The sequence below is a fragment of the Manis javanica genome, chromosome 8, assembly GCF_040802235.1.
Source record: "Manis javanica isolate MJ-LG chromosome 8, MJ_LKY, whole genome shotgun sequence".
In the NCBI taxonomy this organism is placed as follows: domain Eukaryota; kingdom Metazoa; phylum Chordata; class Mammalia; order Pholidota; family Manidae; genus Manis; species Manis javanica.
Window position 1 is genome coordinate 32,123,489 of NC_133163.1, and position 22,691 is coordinate 32,146,179.

Genomic DNA, 22,691 nt, shown 5'->3' on the forward strand with positions numbered 1-22,691 from the left:
AGCAGGGACGGGCAGGTCGATACCTGGCTTTCAATGGCCCGTCGATGATTGACCAGGCCAGCCATCACTTGGTCAGGGAGGGTGCGTGCTTCCGCTAGCAGGGGCCCTGGGACTTCCGGGGCCTCTTGTTCTGGAGGCCTGCTGTCTAGGGAGGGAGACCTGGGGGTTATTCTTCATGGTGAGGCAGCTATCATGGGCCACCACGTTCTTCAGAAACCACCCTCCTGCCATTTTCCCACAGGCCTTTGGACAGAGCAGCTGTTGCCTGTCCCTCCGGCTGAGCTTGTAGCCATCCTACCACGTGCTTACTCGTCCACTCGTCCACTTGCGCTCTGCCCCACTCACTCATCCACTCACCCACCCGCTCGCGGCTCTAGGAGAACAGGATGTACTTCCCCACTCACTTATCCCTTCACTGGGCTGCGCCCTGTCTGCTCACCCCCTCCCCCGGTGAATGTCTGGACTTCTGCATCCGGTCCTGGTGCTGGGCACAGCCAGGAGGGAAGCTCTAAGGGGTTGAGAGCAAAGCCTTTCGGGTCAGAGGGGCTGTGTGTGAATCCTGACTGAGCTGTTTCCTGGCCACGTGACTATGGGCATGTTTCTTAAATCTCTGAGCCTCAGCTCCTTATCTGTGAAATGGGAGCCTCATATACCTTCCTCCTCCCGGGGTGGTATAAAGATTGGCTTCAGGATCAATTAAAGGGCTTTAACCGGAGCCCAGGAGATGGAGCTATGGTCACTGGGCCTCTCAGTGGCCATGTCCTGGCTGTGGAGACAACCGTCTCTTGTTTCACCATGGCTACCCCATCTGCCCCAAGCTACACCTATGACAGGCAGGGGCTCGTCCCTGCCTTTCGGCCAGGCTGTACTCCCTTGGCAGGTGGCCCCTACACCACCCCTGAAATAGAGGGCAATAATTATTGCCTTCCTACACACCCCTTCCCTCTGCCTTCTCACCCACAGGGCACTGTGGGGTTGCATCGGGTCAGCCAAAAAACCTGGAAGATTCAGCGTTCTCCCTCCCCTTTTGCCGACAAGTTCTCCATGACAGCTCTTGGTGGGGACAGGCCTAGAGCGTCTGACCCTCCCATCCGAGGCCCATATGTGGCCAGGACCCCGTCAGCCCCCACCTCTTCCCACTTGTCCCTCCAGCTGCTCTGGGGGCTCCTTGAGGTCAGAAGGTGCTTCCTGATTGCAGAAAGCCTGGCTGAGCTGGAAGGTCAGCTGGGGTGGAGGAGGGGACAGGGTCAGGCGTGTGGTTGGGGTGGGGCTCTGGGTGGAGGGATTTCCTCTCTGCCCCAGACAGCCCAGCCAGGAGGCCACGCAGGAAGTACATGGGGGAGTGCCGTGTGCCAGCCTTGGCTGAGGGAAGTGTGTAGAACTGCAGGTGTGGATCAGACTAGAAGGCAGATTCTCCACAAGCCCTGGGCAAGTTACTGGTAAAAATCCTTGAAGCTTAAGAAATGTGTGTGTTTGCTGAGCTTGTGCCTGGCACCTAGGAATGCTCTGTCATCAGGGGGATGGATGTAGCCGTGGCAGAGGACGTGCACTGGTGATGTACCCCTGGGTTAGTCCTCTGGCTGTTCAGCTCAGCCTGGCTCCCCCACAGCTGCCTCCCAGAGCCACATGATGGGGCTTTGTTGGGCTTCCGGGGGACATTTCCTTGCTGGGTAAAGCCTTCTGCATCCTGGATGGGAGTGGGGGTGGGGGAAGTGGTTAAGGAGCCCCAGACCCTGAGGCCCATGTTTTCAGCCTGGTTTACTGAGCGTCCCTGCCTTGTGCGGGTGTAGTCTAGAGATGGGTTCAGCTGCGGGACCCATGCAGGCAGGTGCCGCCCATGCTCCAGCTGCAGCTGGCCCCTCCCCCCTGGCCACGTGGTCATTCTGAGTTTGCTTAGTCCACTCAGTTTTAAGCTCCTAAAGGACAGGGTTTATTTTATGTATTTAGTTTTTAAATCTTTCTATCCTGGCTGCCTAATAGTGTGACTCACACTGAATGAATGAATGAGATGAATCAATGAATAGCCTCTAGGTGGCACATGGTCAGAATAAGGTAAATGGACAGTGAACACTGTGTCTTGCTTGGGCACTGAGGGAGCCTAGGTGGGCATCCCCATCGGTGTTTTAGAGTCCTGCACACTGCTGCCTTGTGCCTTCCTCCTACACCGAGACAGGAGGTTAGCAGGCCCGGCCCTGGGCAGACGTCTGGGCTGAGGTCAGGATTCCCTGTGTCCTGCTCCTTGGGCCCAGCACCCACTTTCTCTTCAGGGATGGGCGCTGTCCTCAGAAAGAGAGTGCCTTAAAGGCAAGGACCTCATGGCACCTGGCACAGAATAGGTGCTTAATAAATGCTTGTCCGTTGAGGTATCCACTTGCTGGATGGGCCTCGCAGCTCTGCCGCGGGATGCTGGCTGGGGACAATGCTCCTGACTCGGCCTGCCCAACAGGTTGGCCCCAGGGCTGAGGCACCTCCCAATCTCATGACCCAGTTGAGAGGGAGGGTTTGAACCCCAAGAATGCCCTGGACTGTGGTTGGCCAGGAGCTGGGATTTCTCTGAGGAGGTGGCCTCTTCAGCCTTGCTCTGGCCTTGCCCAGAGCAGGGTGGCTGGGAGGCCACTTTGCTCAGACCTGTTGAGAAGAGGCCAGGCCATACTGGGGGAGCCCTCCCTTGCACAGCCACATTTCCACAGTGTGGACTCAGGCTGGGATCAACTGCCCTGCCACGGACTGGCTGTGACCTTTGGATGTTGTTTATTTGCCCTAGTCTGTTTCCTCAGCTGTAAAATGGAGGTGCTTACATACCATGGAATGTTATTCAGCCATGGAAAGAAATGGAGTATCAGCCCATGCTATCATGTGGATGAACCTTAAAAGCATGCTGGGTTAGAGAAGCCAGACACAGAAGGTCTGGATATATGATGTGAACAGAATAGGCAAATCCATAGAGACAGAAAGTAGACTGGTGGTTTCCAGGGGCTGGCAGGAGGAGGAAATGGGGAGCATCTGCTTAATGGATGCAGTTGCCTTTTGGGGTGGTGAAAGTGATTTGCAAGTAGATAGAGGTGGGTCCTTACAACGTGTGCATGTGGTAAATGCCACTGAATTGGTCACTTTAAAATACTTTATTTTCTGTTATGTGAATCTCGCCTCAATAAAAATTATGGGGTTGCTACTGATCTCATCAGGTGGTTAGGAGGAATGAGAGACAAGGTGAACATGAGGCTGAGTGCTGGATGCTAGTCGTTGAGGATGGAGCTGCTTTACCCTAGTGACTGTGTCCATACCCTCCCTCCAGCCCTAGTCCCACCCCAGACTGCTGGGGTCCAGGCAGAGGCCAAGGCAGAGAGGGGGGCTGGCAGCTTAGGCTGGCATAATCCCTTTGCCAGAGGTAAAGGGGACTTTAGTGGCTGCTTCACCAGCTGCAGGTCAAGGTTCCTGGGCTGCAGACCAGGCTCCAGCCTCTAATTTGCTGGGGAATTTTGGGCTGGCCCTTCAACTGTCTTTTCCTTAATCTGCCCATACCTGCCTCTACCTGCCTTGAAAAGTGCATGTGACCATGGCATCTGACATGTCACCCCTGTCATATCCCTGTGCCCAACTCATCTTCACAGTGCAAGCCACTGCCACGCAATGTATTAGGAATCTCCTGGTTCTTGTGTTTATTATCTGTCTTCCACACAGAATGCAAGTTCCACGTGGGGAAATACTTGATCTGTTTGGTATTTCCACCGTCCATTGCCTGGCAAAAAGTAGGTGCTCCACGAATGTCTGTTGAACATGACTGCATCAATCCTCATTTACATGGTGGATGCCAGGTCCTGTTTGTACTGTGCTGTCACTTAACAGCTGTGACTCAGGGTTATCATTATCCCCATTTTGCAGATGAGGAAGCTGTGGCTCTGGGACGTGGAACGGCCACCGTGGAGCTGGGATCTCTATGCAACAGCCTGGCATCAGAGCCCTTGCTCTGACCCACCCTGTCCTAGGTTATTGCCTGGTTCTGGGAGGCAGCCTGGGGCCTGGAGCAGTCTGCCCCCTTCAGCCACCGGGCTCCTCCCACTCCCAGGACCTGGGCGGCTCCACACCCACCACCCTGGAGCCTTTTTCTCAGGCTTGCAACCACTCCAGACCAGCTCCCTTCCCTGAGAACCTCTGTCATAAAGAAGGCGAGGCCCTGATCTGGCCTGTCTCTCCACCCCTGGAGCCTTCCTCACCCAAGGGAACCTTGATTATAAATATGAGGGTCACGCCTTGCATTTTGTATTAAGCACCTTTCATCTGGGGAGCTCCTGGCTGAGAGGAGGCTAATTAGCTGCTCTCTGGGAAGAGTGAGTAAGAGCTGATGTTCCAGCTCAGGCACTGGCTGACTAGATTTTGGGCTGGCCCTCCTGGGAAGTGGGTGCGCCATCATCTCAGGCCACCCACCCCTCCACATTCCTTTTTGCTGCAGGACCTCTTCACAAGGGCCCTTTCTCTTTGACTGAAAATGCAGGCCACCATTTATTGAGTGCTTACTATGTGTCATCAAGGGATGGTTCTGACCCTTCTGTCTGTTGAGTGTGCCATGTGTGCACAGCACTAGGAGCTGTTGTGAAATGATAACCACGATGGCTCACATTATTGGACCTTACTCTTTTCTGGCTGGGGGCCAGGGCTTTGTGCACGGCCCCATTTAAGGGATGAGAAGCCCTTAGTGTAGTGCCCAGTGGAATAAGTACTTGATACTTGGTAGCTATTACTACCAATCTTCAGAATGACCCTCTGAGGTAGGTACTATGTTGTTCTCATTTCTCAGGTGAGGAAGCTGAGGCTTAGAGAGGTTAATCCACTTGCTGGAAATCACACAGCAAGTCAGGAGCAGAACCAGTATTTGAACCCGATTGGTTTTAAGCAGCATATGATTTTCAGGTGCTCTTCTCTCCCTCCCCACAATCTGGAGGCTATGAACTCCAAGGCTTTACTTTACATAGTTGTAGGGTCACTGAGCAGTGGGTTCTTTGCATTCATCCCTCCAGTGGTATATGCTAGTGGACTCTGCTTGGGGATCAGCTCATCCAACCCATCCCTCCCCTCCCCTTCTCCAATGAGAGAACTGGGGAGGGCAGTGACTATGCACGGTGACAGGCTGAATGGGAAGATGCCTCCTCATCAAAGCATAAGGAACAAAGAGGCAGGGGAGTGGGGCTGCAGCCCATCCCTCCTGCACCCATCAAACATGCTGATACCAAATAGCAAGCATCCTCATGCTAGAATACCTGGCTTTCACTTGCCAGGCTGGCCCTACAATCTGGCTACTTGGTGGTGGTCACTTCTGGTCCTCAGTGTCCGGCAGGGTGCGTTATATACCTCGTGAGTGAGTGCTGAATCCCCAGGACATGATGAAGAACTGAGCCAGTGGTCCGGTTCATGCCCCAGGACCAGTGACCAGCAGCCGCCTAGGAACTTAGAGATGCAAATTCTCTGTCCAGCAGTCTGGGTTTGAACCACGGGATTCTGGTGCACACTAAAGTTTGAGAACCACCGTTCTGCCAGTGTCCACATTGGCAAAGGGCAACTTGGGCTGCATAAGAGGAACCAAGGGATGCGCAAAGCCACGTCTCCAAAAGCAGCAAACAGCAGCCCTTCTCTAAGGAGGGGCCCCGTCTCCCCTGACCCCGACCCTGGCCCACGCGTGCTGTTTGGCGGGCTGGCCACTGGAGGGCAGTGCGACCACGTCCCCCGTGCCCCTGCGAAGGCCTCAGGCGGGAGCAGCTCTCGGAGCAGCCGGGAGCGGAGGAACGGAAAGGGGGCTCGTCCCGGGCAGTGGCCTCGGCCTTCGGGTCCCAGACGTTCCTAGAAGCCACAGCGGCTCGGCCGGCGGCACCATGGTCCCCGCTTCGCCGAGGAGGCCTCCCTTCCTCGCGCGGCCAGGGCCGGCCCGGCGGGGAGGGTGGCTGCCCTGGGTCTGGAAGGTTCGCAGAGCTCCGCGGCCGGCCGCGCTGGGGAGGAGAGCCGCCTGGGGCAGAGCTCCAAGGGGGCGGCGGGACCTTGACTGCGTCCCCGGAGGCCGAGGGCGACCTCCCGCGTGACCCCGCCGAGGCGCAAAAGGGCGGCCATCTTGGCGGCGGCTTAACCCCCTGCTCGCCGGCGGCCGCCTGGGGTTGGAAGCCCAAGTGCCCTGGGATTGGGAGGAATTTCTCAGAACTTCTGGAAAACCTAGTCCCTGGCAATTTCCCCAGGGGTGCTCGGAAATCCCACCCCACTAGCAGTTACAAAAGCCCGGGTTTTTGTAAGTGAATTGGATTTGTTCCAAGTCACCTTTCTTCTCGCCCCATTCAAAGAGCAGAAAGCCGGCGGCGGTGGGAGTGGCCGTCAGGTGTGCGTCGGTGGCCGTGTCGGGACCCGAGACGCGCTAAGATCCAAGGGCGGGAGCTTCGGAACAGGTCGCGCCAGGCTCCCAGCCAAGGCGCAAGGGCTGGGGGTCGGGAGCTGAATCTAAGCGCCAACTCCTTTGGTCTCTCTCCACCGTGAGGGCTTTACATGCCATTCCGAAGGCCATTGGAGGGGCCACAGGACCTCAGCTTCTAGAATATTCTTAATATTGTCATTCTTTCAAGGTCCAGTTTAAATACCCACTCCGGCGGGAAGCCTTCCTCAGTGTCCAGCAGAAGCTGCCTCCCCACTCCTCTGCCCGTCTGCAGTACCCTTAGCCTCTGCTGTAGGGCTCTCCGCCTTTCCTCCCTGCGTCCGCCCCCCGCTGAACCGTGGGCACCGCAAGGGGAGGGGGCATGTGGTGGTGGTCTTTGTGCCTTCCGAGGGGCCTCACATATGTAGGTCGTTCAGGAAAGGGTTGTTGCAAGAGAATCATGAAATTACTGAATGAGTTTTTGGTATTGGAAACAAAGTTCCCAAACATTTTGAACCTTGGACAAAGGAACATACAATGGTGTTTTCTTAAGCCCTGTAATGGAATCCTTTTGTATGTGTAACTGTTTTGAGTTATTTTTAGTAGAAATGTCAGGGTGCCCTAGGAACAGGAACCATGGGTCCTGCTTTGACCAAGAAGAGTGGCCATTGAGTCCCAGGTTCGCTGCTTCCTCTGTGTGGCTTCAGGGTCCCAGCGTGTGACAAGGGATGACAGTCAGCAGGTTGGGCCAAGGACCAGCCAAGGAAGTTCTAAGCTGGGCTTGAGGTCGTGATTCCAGGCTGAGATCTCAAGAGGGGGCAGGAGAGAGAGTGCCTTGAGCCTCTTGGAGAAGAAGGCTGAAGCTAAAGAACCCTTTCTTTCTCTTTGTAAGAGAGTAAGCCAAAAGTGCCCCATGAAAGACTCCAGAAAACCCCTTTCATGCCTCACCCGCAGATGATTTGCTGAACGCTCATTAAGGAGAAAACAAAGAGGTGGTTTTGTTTATTTATTTAAGAGGAAAAATGAATGAGCTGTGACAAAACAATTTGAAACCAGGGCCCCTCTGAGATCTGGGCTTTCACTTCCTTGATGGGAAGTAAAACAGAATCGAATCCCCCTCCAAATAAAAGTGAAGTTAATAATCAGACAGCTCGAGCCCTGGCCACATCCTGTGTCAGCTTGCTCCCTCCCTGGGCTCTCTGTTTATAGCTGCAAAGCCGCCCTCCACAGCCAGACTCTTAACTCTTTCTTCCCCATCCTAAGGAGGCCCAAACCTACTCTGAGGAAGGTGGGCTCCTCTCAGCCTCTGGTGCACGCCTGGCCTCTTCAAGGCTGGCTCTCCCCAGGCTTTCCCATGTGGGCCTGTCTCCCATAGCATGTGTCTTCAGCCTGTGGCTGAGAAATTTAATAAGCCCGGCTTTGATCTGAGCAGTCTTCTCTTTGTCCTGCACAAAACTGTGCCAAAGTGGGCACAGAAGAGCCGCACACAGTATCCCCCTCTCTTTGCACACCTTCTGGGAGGCACCACATCTTTCCACTCCTACTCCAGCCTCAGGGCCTCCACTCCATGCAGCCTCCTCAGCCTGGTGGCCTTCATGAGCTGCATTCTGATGGAAAGAAGCATAAATCTTTGGGACCTCTGGTCTGTTTTGAGAGCAGTACTCTGCATGTCTCTGAGCTGCTTTCTATGAAAACTTCAGTATTTCTTCAAATGCCTTCCCGTGTTGCAATACAACAATATTTCTTACATGACATGTAGAGTTATTAGTATTGCATTGCCATTGGGCTGAGGAAAAACCTTTGCTAATATTTATTGAGGGCTCCCTATGTACCAGCCACTGTTGTAAGCAACAGTACTGCCCTACAGAGCCATTTGTTATCCTCATTTTACAGAGGGGGAAACTGAGGTACAGAGGGTCATGTACCGTGTCCATTGTTATAGGGCTGGTAAACAGCAGAGCTCGGATTTGAACCCAGACATAGTGGCTCCAGAGCCAGTGCTCTCAGCCCCTGCACTCAGGTCTCACAACAGAGAGTGCTTTCTTCTCTGGAGCCAGGGGGTTTCAGAGAGCTTAGAATAATCCTCTGAATGCATTTCAAAGGTCCCCAAACCAAAGGACCTTTTGAGAACTGTCTGCACTCTTTCTTGGGTGCTCCTTTCTTACTTGTTTTTCCTTAGGGAGGAAGGCACAGAGAATGTGTGGCTGGGTTCCATGGACAGGGAGGTTATGGAGAGGCTGGGGTGTGCAGGGGATTGGGATGGGACACACCCCTTTATCTACTTGCCAGTAGGCATAGAGCAAAAGCCCAACAACCTAGGGTGGCCATTGTCTCAGCATGTGGACTACCTTTTGCTTACGTTCCCTCATCCCTTCCTGTTCTGTAGCCTGTGAGTTCCTCATCTTATTTCACAAACACCCTCTTCTGGCTGAAGTTTGTCTCACAGGAAGCCACTCACCAGTTGCCTGGGGGAAGTGGCAAAGACTTATGAACTGGCTGTGTGGGCCACCTGCCGCTCCTGGGATTCCTTCCTCTGCATGTCATGGCTACTTAGATTTGTTCCTGGAAGGCTTTCTGTTGTCCTAGCACCTTGTTGAGCCATTTGGCAGGTCCCTCTGGCTTCGGAGGGTGTGTTGTGCTGCCCCCTGGTGTCTGGAGGCCTCCAGAAGCTCTGTTAGGGGGTGTGTGGGTGTATGTTTGCATGCATGCACTGCTAGGCAGAGGGCCTGCTGTCCGTCTGTGCAGCCTGACCACCACCACCCCATCTTTGGGAGTGAATCAATCTGCTGAAGGTTTGCTTTCTTAGGATGCATTTTGCCATTCAAACCATGGCCCAGAGTGAGCAGTGCCCTCTTCTTTATTTTAGAACTCATTCTGCAACTGGAGAGAGGCCATGGGGTCTCCATCCCAAGTGGCCTTTCTCCCCGGAGCACGGGTAGCTCCTTTGAGGAGAGAGGAGGATAGCAGTGGCTTTGACACTCGAAGGCGCTGACACTGAGCAGGATGCCTGACCCAAGGGGTCTCAGCTTGTGTGTGCCTTGACTTTAATTTAGATGTGTAAGTGAAACCTCTACAGAGCCATGCAAGATGAGGTGGCTCCACTGTGGTCCTAGGAGGCTAAAGATCAACATTTGCCAAAAACCTGTTAAATCAGACCTACCCTTTATCAGTGCCTACGAGTGCTAGGGCACCTTCCACACATTAATCTCACTTATCTTGCACTCTAGGAATCAGAGCATGTGTGAATCTCCCCATTTTCCAGTTAAGGAAAGTGAGGTTGGAAAGGTAGCCCCCTCTTCTGTAATGGCTCTCTGCTGGCAAAAAAAACTTCACTGTGGTTTAAAATACATTGAAACCAATTTAAAAATAATTTTCACTGAATTTTTCGAAGGAGCAGAAAGTGGATACCAGTCCCTCTGACTGTTTACCTGGCCTGGGAGGCTCCGAGGGGCAGGACACCACCCCTTGGTCTTCATCCTTGTGTAGGGAGGAGGGTCTGAGGTGCTTTCCTGACCTGGGGTGGTGGTCTCCCTGCCTGTTCTCCAGCCTACCCTGGCATCTGGCATGTCTCCCACAGCCTCATCTCTTGTCCAAGAGCACATGTCCTTGGGAAGTAAACAACAGGTTGCAAGAACCAATAAGACAAGAAATTCCTGAGTTAAAATTTTTTTTCAGCTTTTAGGAATTTAAAACATTTATGATGGAAAATTTCAGACATATACAGAAGGAGACAGAGGAGTATGATGAACCCCCATGTGCCCCATCACCAACCTCACCACCACCTGGCCATACTTGTCTATTTTTACCACCATCTGCCTCCCCATCTCCCATATAATACTGAGGTAAACCCTATACATAAGCTCATATCATCTGGCAGTATTTCAGTATGCATCTTTAAAAAAATGGACTCATTCAACTTAACCACCTTGTCCTTATTTCACCTACAAATGAATAATGCCCCCTAAATAGTACCAAGATTCAGTTGATGTTGACATTTCCAGAACATTTTATTAACTCTTTGCCTTTCTACTTAAAGAAGAAAAAAACTGATCCTGAACTAAGATTTTTTCAGTATTTGGTCATATCCTTACAATCTAGCTCCTGAAAAGATAGGTTTCTGAATCTGGGCAGAAATACCTGGTTTGTTAAGTCTCTGATGCCAATCTGATCACTTCTTATGTTCACTCCCGCTACAGCACTCCACCCGCCAGAGCCATGCACATCGTGGGTGTGAGAGGTCAGTATGTGCTGAGTTTCACGTAAGGATGAACACATGTGAGGGTGGGGATGCAGCCGCGTTGCGCTAATGCGGGAGGACTGGAGTGGAGCCCCCTGCGTCCTCCCAACCCTGCTGTGAGGGGCTGTCCTTGGCTCTCCCTGCAGTGCTCCACCCGCCAGCTGCCTCCTCTGGGATCCTCTTCTCTCTCTTGCTCAGGATACTTGACTGTGTTCCAGTGACTCTGTGGAACCCCACTTTGTGGAGCCTCCAGCCTTCTTCTCGGTCTTGCCAATTTGCTGCTTACCATACAGCAACAGTTGACTGGGGGTGCTTTTAGGGAGGGGGCGCTGCTCACATGTGCCAAGCACTTTACTCATCTGTCCTCACAGTGGCCCCAGGAGATGGGTATTGCTGTCACTGCCATTTCACAGTGGAGGAGACTTAGGGAGGGCAGGTAAGTCCCTTGCTTGCCTAAGCAGTGACAGTGCCAGGATATGAATGTGGTCAGCCTAAACATCGGGTGCTCTCCATTGCAACATATTGGTTCCCAAATGTTAAGGCTAATTTAGCAAACTGCTAGGCAACTTGGCTTACAACCAGGCACTTACCCTTTTGAGGACAAATCTCAACAAGTTGGGATCTGTAGTCACCATGTGCTTTTCCCTGCAATGTTCATGTCTTCCAGAACAGATATAATATGATTTAGTATACACACCCTTTTGAGGAGATTAGCTCAGTTGAATGGAATAAAGTTTAGGTCATTCAGCCTCTAATTTCCTGGTTTGTCTTTTTTCATGGTTAAATAATAGTTTGAGTCATAGATTATGTGACTATGACAGGTTTGAAGGTTAGGAGGGATGGGAAGAAACTGGGTAGAATATCCAAGGCCACAACCTAGACATTTACCTTTTGTCACGTTTCTCAGTTTTTGATAGGAGAAAAATGACTTTAGGAACATACAAAATCAGGGTCAAATACTTGAGATTTTTGGAGGGAGAATGGTGTGGGCATTGTTTTCTCTGTCCCAGTCTATTGGAGTGCAGCCTGTGTGGCTGCAGGGCTGAACTTGGGAGGAGCCACTTTAGGTGGCCTGGTGAGGCTCAGGGCCTGGGCTACTGGGAGCCTGGCTCATCCACTAGAGACAGCCTGGGCATGCCAAAGTTGAGCTCTAAATCAAACGCATTCACGTTTTAACCTCCTTTGCTACTTGATTTTGCCTTGGTTTGCTTCAGCTTTCTCCCAACTCCTGCTGCTCTAGAGAAATGGAAGAGTGGGCAGAGGTAGGTTTGATTAGGTAAGGGAAATAGAAAACCAAAGCAGACACAGAGAAGGGAGGCACTGGCCAGCTCACAGAAGAAAGAGGCACAACAGAAGGCTGGAAGAGGCCAAGCAAAAGGAGTTCATGGGGTTTATGGACACAAGGCTTATGGACACAGGTGAACTTCAAGAGGCTGTTTGCCAACCATGGCAATGGGAAAGCTGTGGCTATCTTTAGATCTCCTTGGGAATGCCTGGAAATTAATTTAAATCACCTAAGTTGTTTCCAAAGGTTGCATCTGCTGAGACTGCCCTGGCTTTGCGGAGAGTTTCCAATGCCAGTCTTTCATGAACCCCTGCTGTTCCAGGAGTCGGGTGTTTGGGGATTGGGTTAGCCCCTCCCTGGAAGATGCAAAACTAGTAACAGCTCCATCACACCTAAAGCTCCTCCTGCTCAGATTCTCCCGGAGCCCTCCAGAGGGCACCATGATGGAAGTCACCAGCCTCTGGGGTGAACTGGAATGGTTTCCGCCTTGCCCCAGGAGGAGCAACCCTCACTCTGCAAAAGACAAGGGTGGTGGTGAATTAGGAGAATTGTGGGGAAAAGCAAAGACCAAAGGAACGCTTGCTTTTCTAGAACTGTCCTTACTCAGTATAGGGAAGAGTTTGAAATCCACAAAGAGCAATGACTCAATGTTACTGAGTGTGGTTGGCTGAGGGTCAAAGCAGTTGTTTTAAATACATTGCTGCCTCTGTTTCTCTCCTGGGTCTCTCTCTATTTTTTCTTTTTTTCTGGTGGTGTTTGCTTTCACATTCTTCTCTCTTCTCAGAATATTTATATCTGCCCCTCTTCTTTTTCATTCTCAATTGCCCTCCCCACGGCACTCTGCCTCCTTAGCATAACTTTTCTTTTGTGGCCTTACTGGATTCCTGGATGGTTTATTTTGTCTGTTTCCTGAATTTCCCTCCTCTCCCATTTCTTACAGTTGTTGTCCCTCCCCCCATCCTTTCCTTTAGTTTCAGTTCTTTTCCCTAAAGCTTTCCTGGGGCCACACAGGCTTTTATTCTTGTTCATCTGGTTAAGCAGTGCTGGCAAAGATGAGACCACAGCCGGCAGGCAGGGCCTCGGTGGCAGAAGAGGACCTAGACATCTGAAGATTCTCTCCCAGCCTGGTGTCCCTGGAAGAGTTGCCTCCTTCTGGAGAGGGGCTGGGGACAGCACTGCTCTCCCCCTGTGAGGGTGGATGTCAGCTGCCAGGCCCGGGCTGAAGGTTGTGGGCAGATGGTGTTTCCTCCACAGTGTGTGGGCCCAGGACCCCTTGCTCAGGGAGGCAGTGGAGGCCATCCTTCTCTGGGTGGACAGGTTGGGGATCCACTAGGTTCCCTCCAGACTCAGACGAGGTGCACCCCCTGGGCATGGATCATTTGGAAAGCTCTGTGCGTGGATGGGAGGATTTGTAGCCTAAGGGTCTGTCTCTTGGGGGCAATCTGGGTATCCTTTGATCCTTGCTCTCTGGCTGAAGCCAGCCTGGGCATCTGGAGCTGTCTGCTGGGAGACAGAGGCAGTTTTCCAGCAAAAGGTCCTTTCCCAGTGCCCTCATCCCTGGCCCACGAGTGTTTTGAGGGCACAGGGAGAATGCAAGAAGTGGCTGAGCACTGGGAGGCATCTTAAAGGCTCTTGGCCACTGGGGAGCAACACAAACTCCACCTGTGGGAGGCCCTGAGGGTCAGCCCTGCTACTGATAGAAGCAGGTGGTACTTCTCAATGGGTGCGGTGACAGAGAAACCCTAGAAGTTGTAGCTGCATCGCTCCTTGCCTGGAGTGCTGGGGAGGGGGGGCGAGGAGTGTCCTGGCTCTGCTCCCCAGCTGTCTTGAGGCAAATCGACTGAAGTCCATCTGGCTGTCCCCCCCAAGCCCAGGCTTTCTTCCCACCCTGGGACATCAGTGCCAGTGAGCCCTGACTGGGTCCTTAGAAAGCCTCTGGATCAGTGTGCACTCGGGTTGCATTGCATCCTGGGGAGGAGGAACCCAAGAGCGCCAGGTGGATGCCCATCAGGCTGCACTGTCTTTTCCTAGTCCTGTGGTGGTGGCCACGTGCTTCTCTGAAAGTGCCACCAAGGGCTCCCTCACCTTCTCCACATCATGCTCTCTTGCCAGCTCCCATCCATTCCTTCTCCTCCTCGATGCTTTCTGCCATTTTAGAAAAGTGCTCCTGATTATAAAGAAGCTTGAGATAAATCTTGGCTTATTTTATATTTTTCTTATAACTTACCCTTGTTTCCTAAACCTTCAGCCCTAGAGTCCAACTCGTGGGGTCCAGCCTCATTCAAGACCCTAGAACCAGGAGCCCCAGGAGTCCTCAGGTCCTTACTCCTGGGCCCTGTGGACTTGCTTTATCTCTGGCTCAAGGCAGAGCCACCTTCCTGACACAGAGGCCTATCCTAGATGAGACAGGGGACGACAGATGATGAATTTTCTTCCAAGTTCTCCCTCATCTCTGGCAGGAGGGCTGGGGGCAAAAATAGGGCCTGTCTGATGTAGGAATTCGAATGGGTATTGGGATCTGGCAACCTTGGGCCCCTCTCACTTGAGCCCAAGGCGCAGGCTCCTTCCCTCCGCAGTCTGGGGGCTGCCTCAGTCCTGCCACCTCCCTCTGCCCTCCTCTTCCCACGCACCACGTTGTATAAATATTTACACCCCCGGGGCTGGCAGGACTCTTTCCCCAGCTGCTTCCCTCCGTTCTGGGACGGCTTGTTCGCGCAGTGAACAGCTGAAGCAGATCTGGTTGCCTTTGGTCAGACAAGGGCAGGCCTTGGTTTTGGGGCCCATGGTTCCCTGGGGTGGAAGGTGCCGTTGGTGGGGGAAACTCAGCTCTAAAGAAGTCACAGAGCTGTGGGAAAGGTCTGTCCTCTCCTCCACCAGCTGCCTCCACGGTAACCCTCCCAGAGCTGTATGACCCCTGCTCTGGCTGGGGAGGTGGGTCCTGCCTCACTGGGGGTGCATTTCACTAGAGAGGGCTGGAGGATAATTCCAAAGCAAACTGGCTGGTGCTGGGAGAAAAGGGGAACTTAGTTTGCTTGCGAGCACTTTACAGTTTACAAGTATGTGCTGCTGCCTTGATCCTCCCTGAAGCAGACCCCCAAGTTTGGAGGGTGAACCCCTTGGAGAATCTTCATATTGGGCCTCTCCCAACCTTCGGCCCCAGGCCATCCACCCTCCCAGCATCAGTCTTTCTGCCTTGGGGCTGGGGAGTGGAGAGGACCAGGACTCTTTCCCCCATCTTCTTTGGTGATCCAGGAAGCAGGAGTTTACCAAGGATCAAATTGGCATTTGTTGGGTTCCCTTGGGCTGGGCACTGTGCAAGGTAGTTCCCCACAGTCTCATGTAATTATTCAAGCCTTAAGCCCAGCTGATTTTTTAGCTTCTTTGAGCACATCTCCTCATTCTGCCCTCAGACAGCAGTGTACCAGCAAGCCCCCAGCTGGGAGCCCCATCTTTCTCTAATCCCTTTGGGTTCGGTAGGAATTGCTAAGAGCCAGCAGGTGGACATGATCTCACTTACCATCAGTGGGTGAATGTCACCTGCCGCCACCTTCCACCTCCATGGCTTAGTTTCCTCCACACCTGTGAGAGGTAATGAACCTGTGTTCCGTGGAGCATTTCAAATTCAGCACCAGAACAGGTTTTTAAAAAGCACCATGGTTTCATTTAACACCTTTTTCTACAAATGTGCGTGTGTGTGTGTGTTACAGAAGAGACTGTTCAGGCACTAAGAAGCTTGTGTGTTCAGTGCTCTGGGGAGGCTGATGAGAAGGAAGTCAGGGTTGAAAATGCCTGGCTTTCATATTCAACAACCCCCAGAATTCAAATAGTAGAGCCGCTGGGGATGGGGGATATGGGATTGGGTAGGGGGTTCAGATGGGGTCCAGGGACAAAGGCCCCAGGTCACCCTGCACTCACCCTTGTGCCAGAAAGAAAGCAGGTTCAAAACCTCTCTCTCCCCATGCTTAGATCCCTTCTGAGGAGAGGAGAGAAGGTTACGTCAAAGGTGCCTAGGTGACTGCAGAGAAAAGCCTGGTATTCTGGAGGGAGATAGCCATCCCAAGGGGAGGAGGGGAGGAGTGGGCTGGGGTTGACCTGCCAGGGAATGTACAGGGAGAGAGGTGGGACACCACAGCTCAAAAGATGTGCACCTGCGAGATACTCCTGATGCCTGCTTGCTTCCCCCTCACCGAAGGGTAAAACAAAACCCAAATAAAAGCTTGACCCAGCAGATATTAATACTCCAGAGCCAGGGCTGGTGTGCAAGCAGCCGCCCCTTCTCCTCCTTCTGTTTCTATAAGCAGCTGAAATAAATTTAGCAAAACTACCCCATCCATCTGAGGGCCTAAGATTTCAGAGCAGTGGGACCCTACCCTGAAAGCCCCTGTTTTTCAGAGCTGAGAGCTTTTTGTTTAAACTCCCTTTGGGATGGAATGCTCTCAATCTAAAATAATTATTTTACTGCAGCCATCCATTTCTCATAGATAAATGCTTTGACACAATATGGCTTTCTAGAAAGCTGATCCACAGATGCTTTGTGGCTTGAAATAGCCAACTCTACAGGGCTAATGCCTGGCTGGGTCCACTGGGGTATTTATTGTAATATTATTCTTCATGATGTCTGTGGATGTTCAGCCAAGTCCCTCTGTTTTCTGTCATACAGGAGATGGTTATAGCTGCTAAGTTACCAAAGTAGAGAAGTACTTATTGAGGGCCTACTGCTGTGTATTAGGTATTGTGCCAGGCACTGGCATTGCTTTGAGAGCAGAGACTGCTGCCATGGAGCATTCATCATGGTGGGAAAGGAGATGTCAAAAAATTAAATTACTGGAAAAATGTCAACCAGTATCACACTTAATAGTGAAAGACCGAATGCTTTCCACTGATACTGGGATTAAGGCAAGGGTGTCTACTCTCACTACACCTATTTAACATCATACTGGAACCAGGCAGGGCAAAAAGGCAACAAAAAGAAATAGAATGTGTAAGATTTGAAAGGAAGAAAGTAAACTATTCCTATTTGCAGATAACATGATTGCCTATGTTAAAAAAATACAAAAAAACTAAAGGAATCTACCAAAAAAACCCTTTTTACAAGTAAAGTGACTTTTGTAAGATCACAGGGTACAAGGACATTACACAAAAATCAACTGTATTTTTATAAACTAGTAATGGAAAATTGGGAACTGAAATTAGGAAAAAAAATTACTATAGTTACCCCATAAGGGGGAAATATTAGGTATAAATCTAACAAAATATATATAGGATCTGTATGCTAAAGCTATACAAAACTCTAATTAAAGAAATCAAAGAACCCTCTCCCCAAAAAAGAAATCAAAGACCCAATTGAATAAAATAGCAGTAGAAAAAAAAAATAGCAGTAGACTTGTAGACACTGAGAAGTGACTGGTGGTTACAATCGGGGAGGGGTTAAAAGGGGGTGTGGGAAGGGTGAGGGGAATAAAAAGGGCACAGAAATTCTCAATTATAAGTTGGTCACACACATGGTAGTACAGCATGGAGAATAAATAGCCAATGATTTTGTAACATCTTCCTATGTTGACATAGTAACTACACTAATGGCAGTGAGGATTTAATAATATGGGTAACTATTGAACAACTGTGTTGTATACCTGAAACCAATATCAGATTGTGTATCGATACTTTAATAAAAAAAAATGTAGTGAGCAATGAAAAACAAAAAAGACCTAATAGACATACTGTGTTCATGGATTAGAAGATCATACATAGTAAATAGGTCATTTCTTCCTGAGCTGTCTGCAATTCCAATAAAAATCTAAGTAGGATATTTTTGTAGATATAAACAAGCTGAGTCTGAAATTTATATAAAAATGCAAAGGAACTAGAATAGCTAAAATAATTTTGAAAAATAAGAATAAAACTGAAGGAATTACAACACCTGATTTTAAGACCTACCATGAAGCTACAATAATCAAGACAGTGTGGTATTAGCAAAAAAAAGGACACACAGATCAGTGGAAAATATAGAGACCCATACAAATATGGTGAACTGATTTTTAAATAGGCACAAAAGCAATTCAATGGAGAAATGACATTTTCTTTAATAAACAATGTTGAATTCAACATGCATAGGCAAAAAATGAACTTTAACCTAAATCTCACATCTCCTATAAAAACTAACTCCAAATGGATCATAGATCTAACTGTAAGATGTAAACAATTAAGCTTTTAGAAGAAAACAGAAAATTTTTGATGACCTAGGGTTAGGCAAAAAGTCTTTAGGTAATACCAAAAGTATGACCCATACTGTGTTCATGGATTAGAACAAAAGATAAAACTGAAAAATTAGACTTCATCAAAATTAAAAACTTGTACTCTATGAAATTTATTTTTCAGAGAATGAAAAGATAAGGTAAAAACTGAAGAAAATATCTGAAAATTATATATACAACAAAGGGATTATATCCAGAAAATATGAACAACTCTCAACAGTAAAAAAAAACAAGCCAATTAAATGGGCAAGACTTGAACAGATACTTCACGAAAGACAGAGATGGCAAATGAGCACTTAAAAAGATGTTCAAATCACTAGCAAATTAAAACCACTGTGAGATACCACTACACATCTAAAATAAAAAAATACTGACAATTTAATTAAAGTGCTGGTGAGGATGTGGAGTCATTGGAAACCTCATATATTCCTGTTGGAGATGCAAAATGGTACATCCACTCTGGAAAAATAGTTGGGTGGTTTTTTTTTATAAGCATACTACAATTATCATATGACTCGGCAATCCCACTCCTAGTTACCCTAGAGAAATAGCAACTTCTGTTCACACAAAAATCTGTACATGTTTATTGCAGCTTTATTCATGAGGGCCCCAAACTGGAAATAATCCAAATAATTCATCTTCAACAAGTGAACAGATAAACAAATGGTGGTATATCCATACAGTGAAATACCACTCTTTGATTAAAAGGAATGAACTCTATTAATACATGCAACAACATGGATAATTCTCAAAGTCATTATGTGAAATCATACATACCATATGATTCCATGTATATGGCATTCTGGGTAAGATGAAATTACAGTATAGAGAACAGAGCAGTGGTTGCCAGAGTAAGAGGATGGGGGAGGGTGTGACCAAAAGGGGATAGGATGAGGGAGGTTTTTAGGGGTGATGGAATTGTTCTGTTTCCTGATCATGGTGATGGTAATGAATCTATTCATATGTTAAAATTCTGTACACCAAAGATCAACTTAATTGTACATTAAATTAAAAAGTAAAAATAAAAAGTTACAGGAATGAATGTATACTCACAGATGGAACTAAATATTTTGAAGGAAATAAGCATTTCATGAGGACACAGGAGGGAAGACAGATACCTTGCCTTGTGGGGGGAGAAGACACCAAGAATGGTTGGGGAAGTGATGCTTGAGCTGGATTCTAAAGATTGATTTGGAGTTTCCTTGGGCCAAAGGAAGGTCAATTCAGATGGAAGAAAATAACAGGTGTCAAGGCCCTGGGGCAGGAGGAAGAAGGGTTCATTTTCACCTGAAGCTGACTAGAGCAAGGAGTGCCCTGAGGGGTGGGAGAGGTGGTGATGAGGAGAAGAGGGGAATCTGAAAGTCCAGGCTGGAGCAATAAGAGAGAATCAGATTATGCTGGACTAAGGGTCTGCTTTTCATTCTAAGAGGGATGGGTAGCAAAGAGTCTAGGTTTTGAAAAAGACCACTTGGGCTACCATTGGAGAAAGGAATCTTGGAGTTGGAAAGAACCACTAGATTAGGTCTTCTCAGTCTTGGTACTACTAACATTTTGGGCCAGTTAATTCTTTTTGGAGGGCTGTCCTGTGTACTGCAGGATGCTGGGCAACATCCCTGGCTTCTGCCTTTTAGATGCCAGTAACACTGACTGATCTTTCCCCCCTAGTTGTGACAACCAAAAATGTATCTCAACATGTTGCCAAATGTTCACTGGGGGACAAAATTGCCCCTGGTTGAGAAACACTGCTCTACAATAATTGAATTCAGTTTTTCTGGCTTCATAATAGAATCATCTGGGGATCTTAGAAAATACAAATGCTGGGCCACATTCTAAACCAAATGAGGCACAATCTTTGATTTTAAAAAAAATCTATTTTTAAAAGCTCTTCAGGTGATTCTGGTCTGAATGATGTTTGAGCACCTCTGCTCTAGTTCAACCCTGTCTCCATCTACAGATCAGAACACCAAAACCGAGTTGAGAATGACCTGTTGAATTAGAGGCAGAGTAACTCTAGAATCTGAGATTCCTGACTTCTAGACCAGTGCTCCATCTAGGAGAGGTCTCTTAGACTGGCCTCTTAACAGTGGCATACAACATGCCCCTGGGCAAGCTGTGGAAGCCCAGACTCCTTGAGTTACCGACTCTCGCCTTCTGCACCTCCAGGTGTTAAGGCTGGCATCTCCCCTTTCTACAGAGCCCAAGTCCTTGCTTCCTGCCACCCCTAGAACCTCTGCTATCCTTCTACTCCCACTGCTAGATTTAAGGTGACAAAGTATCCTCAAGGTTTCAATGGCAAGGGTTCAGTAAAAACTGAAAAAACTTTACTGTGCTTCTATGTAGGAACTACTCCTGACACCTAGGTATAGAGAAGCCCTTATCCTCAAGGAGTTTATAGTCCAGTGGGGAAGTAAACAGGTAATTACCACAGAATGTAGTTAGACTGCTGGAGTGCTGCCCGCTGCAGTGGTACCCCTGCAAGAAAGGCATTTTGCGTGATGGGAGCTGCCTGAGCAGAAGGAATCTCTTGGCTAAAGCCCCAGGGAGGAGTGTGCAGCAACTACCACCAACTGCTAATAGTTTGGAGTGGCTGGAGGGCAACAGGCTAAGTACTGGCTGTAAAGAGTGTAACCTTCTTCACCATCCCAGAGGCTAAGTAACCTGACTGAAGTTGTGCAACTGGTGACCAGCCACCAGAATTGGGCTTTTCATCAGTCTAAGTAACTCAAAACTCATGGGCTATCCTGTGTCAGGCAGGCCTAGACAAGGAAGGGGAAGGTGCAGCTGTGGGCTAGCCTGGGAACTTAGCAGAACTTTGGAACTGTGGAACATCCCTGAGGGGAAAGTATTGAAACAATTAATTTAAGAATGAGGGTTAGCTGTCCCACTGCAAGGCAATGAGATCCCACCCGCCTTTCGCAGAGCCTTGCTAGCCCTGGGGTTGGATTTTCCCCACGCTAGCAGTAGTTCTAGGAGGTGTCTGCCTCCCTGAGCTACACCCCAGAGGTTCCAGACACAGTTTAGAGGTGTATTTACAGTAGACATTCACTACTCTCTCCTGAGGGTTCTGGCTGGTTTGGGGGCAGATATTGGCAGTTGAGAAAAGCCCATTAATCACTGTGAAGGGCTTGAGGATTTGGAGTGATAGAAGAGACTGGTGTTTACTATCAACAGGGAACCAGTGGTCTTGTTTTCAGAAATGCTTGTGACAACAATTAGGTATTGTTCGGTTAGAGCAGGGTCCCATCCCCTCATTCTCACCAACCTTGTTCTTCCCCAGGCCCTGGGCCAGTGCCGTCTTCCTGTCTCCAGCTCCTCTCTCCCCAGTCCAGGGCAGGGAGTGGAGGCCAGAGAGTGATCTAGATCAAAGCTGTCAGCTGTCTGTTTACCGACTTATACTGAAGAATCCGCTTGAAAAGTGAATACCCCCCAGACTTGGTTTCGTGGTGTAATAAGGCCCCAGGAATGGTTTAGTTTAGCTAGGCATATAAAAGGATTCAGCTAGGCCTGAAACTAGGCACTTTAAGGAGGAGGAAACTGAAGCTTTGGTCAGTGTCTTGAAGTCACACAGCTAAAGAACGGCAGAGCCAAGATTTGGATACAGAATGCCCCATCTTCAAAGTCCTGGACCACAGATTTCAAAAGTTAGTGTTTGGATTACTAGGAGGCAACTTACTAAAAATACAGATTCCTGGCTCCACCCCAGAGCTGATTCAATGGGCCAGGGTCCAGGCTGAGGAATCTATATTCCACAAGCACTCCAGGTGAATCTAAAGCAGGTAACTCTGGGGTCGCACTGGGCCCTACCTCCCTCGCTCTCTAATCGAAGCCGAAGAATTCGGGGGATTTTGCAAATGACCTTAAGCTGGGAAGGAAATGCAACATCGCAAGGCTCTGAGACGTTAGGTCGAGGGGACCCTGGAGAGGGGGAGTGCCTTGCAGGGCGCTGGTGACAAGGCCCGGGCGTCCAGGCTCCCCACACTCACCTGCTGCAAGTTGCGCTCAGGGTCCAGACTGGCCGACGAGTATATCCGTCGCACTTAACTAATTCCGAGGACTTTCACTTTACCCCTTTAACAAAAACTAACACCCCCAAGCCAAAAATACCTGGGTAAGCCCCTCCTCGCGAAGGGACCGGCTCCCGGCATGCCAGGAGGGCCCGGAAGTCGGGCCTGGGTGGGAGGACCTGGCCCATCGCCTCCCGGTCGGAAGCTGCAGCGCAGGTGGAAGGGTGGCCTCTCCCGGCACGGCGCGGGTGAGGAACCGGAGGGCGGACTGCGGAGCGGAGGAGGCGGGCAAGGGCCGCGCACGCCTCCCGTCGGGCTTCCTGCCTGGGTGGTGGCTTGCTGCCATCCCGCCACCATCGGGCACCTGCATAACTCCTCTGGGCTCCGGGCCTCAGACCCCCCACCCCGCCGTGGCCGGGCTGGACGCTGCTCCTCCGCCTCGTGGACGCCGGGTCAGCGAAGGGTTAAGGACACTTGCTCCCTCCCCTTGGCTCCCTCACCCTTGGAAAGTCCCCGAAATGACGTTTCA

At 50.0% G+C, this 22,691-nt stretch overlaps 2 long non-coding RNA genes across 3 annotated transcripts; one reads left to right on the forward strand and one right to left on the reverse strand.

Moving 5' to 3' along the window:
* The first annotated feature begins 1,300 nt into the window (after positions 1–1,300).
* Positions 1,301–6,821, forward strand: LOC140850730 (uncharacterized). Its single transcript, XR_012133782.1, has 2 exons — positions 1,301–1,439; positions 3,883–6,821. It is a non-coding gene; the product is annotated as an uncharacterized lncRNA (long non-coding RNA).
* A 3,214-nt stretch (positions 6,822–10,035) lies between these two features.
* LOC108391828 (uncharacterized) lies at positions 10,036–22,466 on the reverse strand. 2 transcript variants are annotated; one of them, XR_001851851.3, is made up of 3 exons: positions 22,142–22,466; positions 15,425–15,486; positions 10,036–12,420 (listed from the first exon to the last, which is right to left on the reverse strand). It is a non-coding gene; the product is annotated as an uncharacterized lncRNA (long non-coding RNA). The 2 variants fall into 2 exon arrangements; XR_012133781.1 differs by having other exon boundaries at positions 15,823–22,466.
* Positions 22,467–22,691: the final 225 nt, after the last annotated feature.